Genomic DNA, 12317 nt, shown 5'->3' with positions numbered 1-12317 from the left:
AATATTGTGATAAGGGTTTCAGTGTGAACAGGTATGGTATACTAAATTATGGGGTTTATCTATTTTATTTTTACTTTCATCATATTTAGCTTTGGTTTTGATACCCCCAAATTGGAAGCTATCTCTTACAACCCATTTCTTTTCATAACCTATCATATTTTCATAAATCAGAGTCCATTTTCTGTAGGCTGTTTTTGAACCCAGTCAACGACGTGTACTTTTGCTAGTATATATATATATATATATATATATATATATATATATATATATATATATATATATATAGAGAGAGAGAGAGAGAGAGAGAGAGCTGTATTTTTTCCTCATCATTATGCGACCTTTTGCCTCTCAATCACTTACATTTAATGTATCTACCTACACATGAGGTCGGGATCGTCTAGAAGATAAAACAGAGCATCCCGTCCCTTCAACAAATATGTGGGTGAGTATGTGTCTGTGTGTGTGTTTTTATTTTTCATTTTTGTACTTTGAAAATTGTAACACTGGGTATGGGACAGTCAAAACAGCTGTCAGCATTGCCCTGCTTTTTATTGAAACCAACCGAGAGCTCTTTTTAGTATCCTCGTTGTTCCCTTAACTGCAATAGTCTGGATCTCTGTTGCACTTGGTTCACCAGGAATATTACTTAGGCAGGACTTCAAGTACTTCTCCATAAGCCCTGTAACACCTATAATAACTGGTTTTATTGATATCTCCCTAAGATTCCAGTTTCTTTTCCTATCATACATGATAACTTGATATTTGGCCTGTTTCTCTCTTTCAGCTCTGTTCAGACCTCCATCATTAGGAACACTCACTTCAACTAAGGTTACAACTCTCTCTGTAGTGTACGCGCATATGCGTGTAGACAGAAAAAAATGCATGCATAGGAGTGTATTTGAGTATTTGAATTTTATATACATGGAATTCCAACGGAAACCACCAACGTTTTTTTTTCTTCTTCTTTTTCATATTACCAATTTCTGCCTCGTATTATACGGTTTTAATCATCTGCAACCTTACAGAGATTTGCCGTGGATATATAGATTATTTAACGGACATTTCTAAAAGCTTTTATTTTCCTTATGGATGAAGCCAAGATAACATCCAAGTAGCCTCTGGGAAAACTACTTATGTAAAAGAGCTTATTACAGATTTACATCTGCAAATAGAAGGAAGTTAATTTTGTATATGAGTGGCTCTTGGCTATGACAGGCACGTCCATATGTAAGGAAGATTGCCCGTACACTAACTGGCGTATTATCTTAGAAGATGCAACAAATTGTTTCTTCTTATGTATAAACAGAACTTTGTGTGTATGTGTGTGTGTGAGTTCGTTACCTATAGACGCCGAAACGGCTTGGCTGGTATTTTGTTAACTTCACACAAATGTACTTTATGTGTTTGAGAGTATAATTAGATGGATTCTGTATCGGAATGCCTCCGATAAGTATCGAAAAATGATAACCGAAAATAACCTTATTCAAGAAGGAACAGCCCAATTTTGACCAAAGTAAACAAACTTAAAATGCTAATACGACATTTGGGAAGTGGTTTGACAAGCAATACAGCTCGGCGTATAAAAAAATAAGTTATTTGACAATGAACTGATCGCGTTAGACTGTTTGTAATCAGAACACAATTAAACCATTATACTTCACTATTGTATTTAAAACTTCAATTCATGCCATTATATAACAGGTGTCTTTAATATGTTTCCTGACATTTTCATACAGGCATTGAAAGTTGTTGACAATTCAGTAGATTATTTCTATATATCTTTTTAGATGACTGACCGATTTTTTTGATTTCAAGAAACGGCTACTGCAGAAATTAGAATACGCCCTACTAAAGCCTAATTGCTACAGCTGGGGAATTAAAAAATGTAACTTGGAGCTGAGGACATTTTAGAACAACAATATGCAATACATTTCTATTTCAAACTTGAGAAAAATACCATAGAAAGGCTTGATGTCAGTGTGGGAACAGTTTACACCCTTATCACAAGGTACTGAATATGAGGAAGATTTGGTCCAAGTTGGAATACTGTTGCCATATCTGGGCAGGTGCTGCTAAAAACAGCATATCTTGCCTTGACAGAGTACAAAATAGACTTCGTGGCTTAGTGGGTGATGCCCTTTTTTCTACCCTGCAACCTCTCTCCCACATAAGAGACGTTGCGAGCCTATCCTTGTTTTATCGTTATTCCCATGGCTATTGCTCGTCTGAATTCCAATCTCTGCCCCCCTCGCCAATCTTTCACCAAAAACACCCGTCTAGCCGAATCCACTGTGAAAAATCTCCCCCACTCTTTATCTGTGCCTAAATCAAAACGCGGATTTCATGAACAAAGCTTCTTTCTTAGAATTGCACGCCTGTGGAACTCTGTTCCGTCTGCCTGCTTCCCACTGGACTACAACTCGGATGTGTTCAAGTCCAATGTTAACAAATTCCTAATGAACCGCCTTATTAAGTAAACACTTCATCAAATCTCCACACTAACGTAATGTACTTGCAATAACCCTTATCCCTAAGTGGCTTCCGGGCCTTGATAAGTGATGACCACTGTGTAAAAAAAAAGACTGCTCAAAGAGGATCAGAAAGAAAGACATTATCATTGGCAGGAAAAAAGTTCCTTGCCTACTCTTTAGTCTAGACCTTGCTCCCTGTGAGATTTTGTTGCTCCTAAGCTAAAAGAAATCTTGAAGGCTGTCGTTATGAGACAGCTGGAGAGCTGAAATAGGCTGTGACGAGGGTCATTGACAGGCTCACACAATAGGACATTCCTGGGGCCTTTCACAAGATTTTGGAATAGTCCAGCGAGTGCATTGCAGCCGGAGGAGATTACTTTGAAGGGGACTAGACTTTCATGTATGTACTATAAATAAAGGTGCACAAACAAAAAATGTTTAACAAAAACACTTTGTAAAAACATGTGTAAAATCAACTATAAGGTCTTCATTGTGCAATCTCCTTGGAAGAAGGTGTAACCCTTGTTTAGTACTTTATTTAAAAAAAAAACGATTTGATTTTTAAAGTAGTAATACGTTTTATTGTGAAAGTTTGCGTGTAACGCAGGCGGGGGAAAAGAAGGGCTGGTTGATCGCCTATCGATGCTTGGAATCCCGTCATCCTATAACGTTACACACGTTTGCACACATAGTGCAAACACGCTGTAGCAGCGCACGTCAAAAGGAACATATGACAGGTAATAACTCGACCTCTTTTTTAACAACATTTAATTCCTTATTCTCCTGCCGGGCGTGATTTGTTGTTACGGCTGTGATGTCACTGACACGTCTAACATGATCGTCCTTTTGTCACCTATCCTCTTAAACGTGCTCTCGAACGTGTTTTTATACGTGATCTAGAACGAGCTCGCGGGTCTGTTTAAAAGGTTATTTTTTAAAGTAGTTATGCACACAGTTCGCCATTTTCGTAAGGGCATCGCGTTCTGCTACAATCGTTCTGCAGGCCACAAAACATGACTGCCATTTTGTACGGTCTTCTATTTTTACATCAGTTTGCTGTTAATAAATAATTGATTTCGATTAAAGTAAATAGTATTCTACTTGAACAGTGTTCTTTGTTTTTAGTCACAGCGAGGGGAGAGAGATTTTTTTTTGTTCAGCTCTTTTAGCAAAAACAAAGTATATATATATATATATATATATATATATATATATATATATATCGTTATCTTCTGTTCACTGTTAATGTAATTGAATTACTCGAGTTAAAGATAATGTTTGTGACGTGCTTTTGTGACGGTCGTTTGACTTGATATGTTGAATACGATAGACTCTTGCTATCCAACAACAAGCATATGAAACATTCTCTGACCGCTATCATCTCGAACGTTCATTTTAAAGTTTGTTTCTTCGTACACAGTTAGCCATTTTCGTTTTCTTCGTACACAGTCAGCGATTTTCGTTTTTCTTCGTACACGGTTAGCCGTTTTCGTTTTTCTTCGTATACAGTAAGCCATTTTCGTCTTTCTTCGTACACAGTTAGCCATTTTCGTTTTTCTTCATACACAGTTAGCCATTTTCGTTTTCCCACGTACATAGTCAGCTATTTTCGTTTTTCTTCATCCACAGTTTGCCATTTTCGTTTTTCTTCGTACACAGTTAGCCATTTTCGTTTTTCTTCGTACACAGTTAGCCATTTTCGTTTTTCTTCGTACACAGTTAGCCATTTTCGTTTTTCTTCGTACACAGTAAGCCATTTTCGTTTTTCTTCATAGACAGTTAGCCATTTTCGTTTTTCTTCGTACACAGTAAGCCATTTTCGTTTTTCTTCGTACACAGTTAGCCATTTTCGTTTTTCTTCGTACACACCCATTTTCGTTTTTCTTCGTACACACCCATTTTCGTTTTTCTTCGTACACACCCATTTTCGTTTTTCTTCGTACACACCCATTTTCGTTTTTCTTCGTACACACCCATTTTCGTTTTTCTTCGTACACGGTTAGACATTTTCGTTTTTCTTCGTACACAGTAAGCCATTTTCGTTTTTCTTCGTACACAGTTAGCCATTTTCGTTTTTCTGAGTACGCAGTTAGCCATTTTCGTTTTTCTGAGTACACAGTTAGCCATTTTCGTGTTTTTCGTACACAGTTAGCCACTTTCGTACGCGCATCGCACTCTATTTAAATTTTTCTGCTGTCATTTCATACAGTCTTATATTTTTATATTAGTCTGCTGTTAGCAGTCGATAATTGATTTCGCTTAATGAAAATATAATTTTCCTTTAACATTATTCATTGTTCTTAGCAATGGCGAGGGGAGAGAGAATGATTTATTTTTGTTAGCAAAAAAAAATGTTATCTTCTTTTCATTATTGATGTGGTTGAATTTTTCGAGTTCAAGATGATGTTTCTCGTTGTTTGTGATCTTTTTTCGACTATGGGGGTATTGAGTACGTAAGACTTTTGTTATTACACAACAAGCATAGGAAACTTCCCCCTGGTGCACTGCAGTGGTTTCCTGGCTAGATTAGGAAATCAATCTATTAAAACAATGGGGGATTTTCTCCGATTTCGGTTGTAATAAAAGTATTAAATGTGTGAAATATCCGTAAGTTCGTATTAAATCACAGTTTCTCTATTATGTAAACGTTTTTCTGTATGCATGTATGTATGTATGTATGTATGTACGGCATAATAATAAGTCAGGTCATGTCATATGCTATTGGTACCATGTAACCCAGTACTACCTGCCTCATGGTCGGGTCACCGGCGACTAAACTGGTTCCCCCACCAGACTTGTTTGGTGAGGAGGGCGGCTAGTCTCCCTGAAGGATTAAAAACAAGACCTTTCAAAGGGCGAATGAATTCTTTTTCTGGGTCAACGGCCAACTAGCACCGTGTATATTTGTGTCTGTGTATATGTGCATTGGGGTAGAGAGGGCTCCCGTAAGCCGTGGTGAAGGCAACCTTTCTAGAAGAAGCAAATCGGATTTAAAAAAAAAACATAAAGCGGAAGACCAGTGCCCGCATTAAGCTGGTCTGCAGTTTAATTTGTTTCTGGCTATCTTGCTCTTGCTTGTTGCTGAATCTCAACATTTTGAACCGAGAGAGAGAGACTTAGCTGTCGTACAAAACTAAGACTCTGTAACATCATATTTGTATAGATACTCCCTAAGACATTTGGGCTCATGGATTTTAAATGTCTGAGGGAGTGGCACTCGTCTGACAAGACGCTGCAACCATCACGGCATAATCACCCAGACACACTGGTTCTTGTCAGATCACCGAAATTAAGCAACGTTGAGCTTGGCTAGTACGAGATGGGTGCCCATTTAGGAATTCTTTCCGCTTATCTCAGCATTGTTTCCAGTTGTCCTGCCACAAAAATTTCACGCGCAGGCACCCTTACAGTTGGTATCCATAGTCTGTCAAGACTGAAGGAAGCCATGAATGTATGTATGTATGTATGATGATTAGTGTCAAAAAATACACAGGAAACAATCACAAAGTTCGTATGCTAAATCGTCGTTGCCATGGATGAATAACCTAAAATTAGAAGAAAAATACTTTAAATACATCTTTCGTCAAATGGTCGACTTCATCGATATCGATGAAAACAAAAGTATACACATCTATGGCAATAATTCAAAGGCCGTAAATGACAAAGTTCTCTCTGATTCTCTCTCCTCTGATCTTGAGCGCGTGGTATAATGGGGGAAGAGGTGACTGGCTACTTTTATTGCATCCAAAACAAAGCTTCATCTTTACATCATAAACGCTCTGATCCCTATCTGGCAACAATTAAAATGGATGGCTTTGTTCTTGGGGAGGTTCCATGTTTTGACAAGCTTCTAGGTTTGACCTTTACTGGTCTGAAATGGAACACGTACATCAGGTCTGTTGCCAATGCCGCTGGGAACATAGTGGGATCCATCTACCTCTCTAGAAGATATCCCACTACTGATGCAATTCGCTATCTGTATAAAAGCCAATACGTCCAAGGATGGAGTACTGTTGCCATATCTGGGCAGGAGCTGCTAAAAACAGCCTATCCTGCCTTGACATAGTACAAAATAGACTTCGTGGCTTAGTGGGGGATGCCCTTCTCTCTACCCTGCAACCTCTCTCCCACAGAAGAGAAGTTACGAGCCTGTCTTTGTTTTATCGTAATGTCCATAGCAAGTGCTCATCTGAGCTCCACTCTCTGGTTTCCCCTCGCCAATCTTTCACAAAAAACACCACACTCTTTATCTGTGCCAAAATCCAAACGTAGATTCCATGAGCAAAGCTTCTTTCTCAGAAGTGCACGACTGCTGAACTCTCTTCCGTTTGCCTGTTTCTCACCTGACTACAACTTGGATGTCTTCAAGTCCAACATAAACAAATTCCTGAAAAACCGCCCCCTTAAGTAAGCCACTCTATCAAATCTCCAATACTAACGATTACTACGATACTATCCCATTGATTTCTGTACACGCAATAATCCTTATCGTCGAGTGGCTTCGTGTCTTGATATGTAGCTACCTCCATATAAAAAAAAACCTGTACTCGTTTTAAAGCAAGTATTTTTGTTGCATTTTCACCACAAACAATGCACAGTTCCACTTTCATATAGGATTCTACTATCTGAGACATAATTTCCCGTTAGGGAGTTGAGCAGCAAGATGTCTGTTTACATTACACTTGAACTTATGTACGGACGTACAGTCAGTGAAGTAGAAATCCGGAAGGGAATTCCAAATTTAATAGTCCTAGGAAAGACACTATTGGAGTAAAATACTTTTCTATAAATCTGGGGATTTTACCGAGCAGGGGTGGGATTTTACCGAGCAGGGGTCGTATTTTACGGATTGTCAGGTTTGTTTGAGTATTTACGTCGAGGGTATACAAGGGCTTGTAGTTAGTCGAATCACTTACCATTTCAATACTTGTAAAATAGGCATACGGATGCAACATTTCGTCGATGGGACAGTAGTTGAAGTCTAGCTGACAGTGCGGGACTTATTCGGTCAGCGTAATTACTTCACTGCACACTTTATGAACCTATAGAATGAGTTGTTCGTGTGTATGTGTACATGTCAACAGAGAGGAATGAGCTTGGCAGAGAAAAGAGTTGCGTATGGGAAGAGATGAATATTGATAGACATTTTAGTCACATTTTACCCGGTGCAATGCTGGGTCTTCCCGCTAGTTGAATGAAAAACATTCTTTAAATTTATTTATTCTACTGATTTAAAAAAAAAACAACACATGCTACTAGAAAGGAGGATATTCTGAATATAGATTCCAAATGTTTGAAACGTTATAGCAGAGAAGGACGTATCTAGTCATATCTCACTTACGACTACGATATTAAGAAAATTGAGTATATATCATCTAAATGAACTGGACATAATGATGTATAAAAAGTATATTATCGGAATACATATACTAAACATATAGGGTGGTGCGATTAAATAATTGCCCTAGAAAAAACGGCATGATTCCATTTCCATTTGATTAAAATCGTTGTTTATCGTTTAATGCCTTCTACTAGAGCACCTGTTGTGTACAAGACCCCTATAGCGATAGAAGCTTTATATCATGTTTGAAAGTGACACAATGTTGAACGAGTAAGATCGGAGATGCACTAGTACAGCTCATGCCCTTTACCAATCCGCGGCATAAGCAACAGTCTATTGACAACACCCTTAATGGATTGCTACGAAGAACAGAGACGTGCCTAGGGTGATAAAGACAAATATGTCTGCCAATTTAATTTAAATTGAATCAAAAATTACCTTGGATTTATTTTATGTAATGTATATGCTGTTGCACTTAAAAAAATCATAGAAAATTTTATATCTATATTATTGCTAGTTGAAAGATAATTTTTTTTTAAATTCAACAATACGTACATTACATAAAATAAATTCTAGGTAATTTTTTGATTCAATCTAATTAAAATTTTTCTGCCTTACTTTGTAAAATTTATAAAAGTGCATTTTGAAGATAAATAAATTTCAAATTGAATCTTGTACCTTTAGTTTAAAAGCTTATAGTAACACATTTTGTTTAACAATTGTCATGCCTTGAATGAAATGCTTTTCTAACTTATATCTTACCTTTTTAAGATTATATTTTAAAACTCTCCTGCTCTCTATTTCAGTTTGTATTTCTCCTCACACCACAACTCATTTTTTGTAAACACTCTCTTTGTAATACAGGTCTGAATAATGAAAAAATATGATTTTTTTTTAACAAAAACTTTTTAAAAAAATTTTGGGATTAAATTTTTTAAACTTCTTTCAAAATAAAAAATCTTTAAAATTTAATAAGGAAAATATTTCATATAGGTTTTATTTACAAATATTCAGTGCATAACGAGAAAAAAAAGAGATGAAAATTTCAAAAGGAATGTATAACTGGTTACCGTTAATAGTAGTTCTCACAAGCGGAAGCCTTTGTTATTGTTATTCGATTATTATTTAAAACATTTTGTGTCCTGCTTTTTCATGCGAGGAATAATATATATATATATGTATATATATATATATATATATGTATATATATGTGTATATATATGTATATGTATATATATATGTATATATATGTATATATATGTATGTATATATATGTATATATGTGTATATATTTGTGTATATATATGTGTATACGTATATATGTATATATATATGTTTATATATGTATGTATATATATGTATGTATATATACGTATATATATATGTATATATATATGTATATATATGTATATATGTATATAAATGTATATATATATGTATATATATACGTATATATATGTATATATATGTGCATATATATATATGTATATATTTGTATATATATGTATATATGTATGTGTGTATATATATGTATATATACGTATATATGTATATATATATATGTGTATATGTATGCAAGCAAAGGGAATGCCTCCTGGGGTTGAACGTGATTAATCTCTAGGGTATTCGTCCATAACGTCGTTTTATTTTAATCGTTTTCCCACTTTTTTTTTCCCCCTGTAAATTTAATAAAACGCTATTTTAATCGCTTTCATTCTTTATTTTAAAATTAATTCCCTCGATACAGCTTTGAGAAGCGAGGGTCGAAACCGGTCAGCTGGCTCCCCATTTTTTTTTCCTTCCTCTCCTGCTTCCCCTTCATCCCCACCTTTTTGGAGAGAAGATATATATGTATATATTTGTATATATACAAATTTACTTTTAATCATGAATCATAAAAGTCTTCCTTTCCTAATTGCAATATTTAAATTTTGTATCTCTAAAAACATCATGATACATGTATATGTATATATATATATTTATATATGTGTGTATATATGTATGTATATATATATACATGTATATGTATATATATATATTTATATATATGTGTATATATGTATATATATGTATATACATGCATATGTATATATATATTTATATATGTGTATATATGTATATATATATGTATATACATGTATATGTATATATATATTTATATATGTATATACATGTATATGTATATATATATTTATATATGTGTATATATGTATATATATTTATATATATGTATATATGTGTATATATGTATATACATGTATATGTATATATATATATTTATATATATATGTATATATGTGTATATATGTATATAGATATATGTATACATATATATGTATATATATGTGCATATATATGTATATATATATGTATATAGATATATGTATATATATGTATGTATATGTATATATATATGTGTGTATATATATTAGGGTATAGTTTAAGTGAGTTGGGGGTATTCTACTTATAGACACTGGCGATATGAACTGATAAGCAAATAGATCTGCGTACGGGTAGCAACAAATTAGACACCGGAAATAAAAATATTGGATATTATGGATTTCCTCCATATAATGTTCGTGTGGACACGAGAAAGGTCTTGCCCATTTTCCTGAAGACTTTTTAAGACCAGGACTTCTACAGATTAGTTTACTATTTAGAATGCCTTCTAAAATTAAACGTGGCTATCAATTCCAAACGTATTATATGCATATACAAAGATGTATGTGTGTGTGTGTGTATATATATATATTTATATATAAATGCATATATAAATATATATATATATATATAAACACAAACGCGTCTATATATCTATAAAAGTTACATTTTCTGTGGGTGTGTCTGTCTGTTTGTGTACATTTTCCTACCAAAGAACTATGTCGATTTTCAGTCCACAGCTCAAGATTTGACAGAAGATGTGTGGAAATTTGGGAAAATCTTTCGTACCAGGTTTCGGACAGAAATTTGCAGTGAAGGGGTCAAATTTCAACGATTTGACCTTTGAGACTCAACAAAACTTCTCCGCCAATTTCGGGTTTAAATACTTGAAATTTTAGATGTAGGTTACTTTAATAGGAATAATAATTTAAATTTAATTTGAGCCCCGAAAATTTTGGTCGAAGTTAAAAAAAACATTGATTTCGGCGGTCTCTAGCAAATTAGTCAGAAAATTCTTGGTCGAAAAATTTTTAAATATTACATAAAGTGTATTCAGACATAGAACCGGCTTTTTAGTCGTTTTTTACCGTAAATTTTGCTTCCAAGAGGGATAAGTACAAAAGAATTGACCTTTGTGGTCTCTTGCAAATTATTCATCCAAATTTGGGTCTAAACATTTGAAATCTTGCATAAAATGTACTCAGAAATTCAACAAGATTTTAATCAGTTTTTGGACGAATATATGGCTGCGAAGACGTCGAAAACCGCTTAAAAATATTTTCCCAAATCTCAATATCCATTTGTATACAAAGCCGGTTTTTTTTTATTTTGCCTCCCTCAGAGTTCCCTTTCTAGGGAGATGTTTTACTTCCACATTAAAAACGACCTTGTGTTACATGTTGCATTCGTCAGTAAGCAAAGAAAAAAATGCTTGCCCCGTGCATTAAATAAATGAATGCGTACTAAATCCCGTACGGCACCCGAGTTCGAGCTTCAAAAGGTCCCAGGTTAAATCGGCAGAAACGCTACGAAATAGCCATCAGATGACAATTATAGTTCGAATAATCAGCATGATATGTATTCAACTGATTATTATTAACAATGGAATATATATATATATATATATATATATATATATATATATATATATATATATATATATACAGGGTGGTCAAAAAGTCAGGTAACATGTTAAAGGTAGAAAAAACAATATTATCCATTATAATCTCTATTCGTTGAATATTATTTGTTTAAATATTTGAGTGTAATATATAAACTTACCCCTCCTGATTTCTGGCTTTGGGGCTATGTAAAGGATAGCATTTATGGCAAGAAGCCTGATACAATAGCGTCTTTAAAGTTATTTATTGAAGAGGAGATTGCGCGAATATCAGCTGACATGATTACACGTGTTACACAATCAGTGGTTAATCGCTTCCAGCGATTGATAGAGAGAAATGGACGACAATTAACAAAATAAACATATTTCATGTTTGTTTCATTTTATATTTCAATGTATGGTACTTAAATATACGTGTATTGCTAATATCGTTTTTCTTTACAATGTTACCTGCCTTTTTGACCATCCTGTATATATATATATATATATATATATATATATATATATATATATATATATATATATATATACTAGCAGTTCCGCCCGGCTTTTCTCGGGACCTATGTACTGTTCATATGTATTTATTTAAAAGTGTGAATATGTAAAGTAATCTAGTTCTATGTAATAGTCTTCCTTAACTACCATAGAGAAAATACACAGACATTTTCACTTTTATAGATAGATAGATAGATAGATATATTGGATGCAATATATAGTAATGATT

Source organism: Euprymna scolopes, chromosome 42, assembly GCF_053919585.1.
Source record: "Euprymna scolopes isolate OS-2025 chromosome 42, ASM5391958v1, whole genome shotgun sequence".
NCBI classification, from domain to species: domain Eukaryota; kingdom Metazoa; phylum Mollusca; class Cephalopoda; order Sepiida; family Sepiolidae; genus Euprymna; species Euprymna scolopes.
This window is presented reverse-complemented; position numbering follows the sequence as displayed.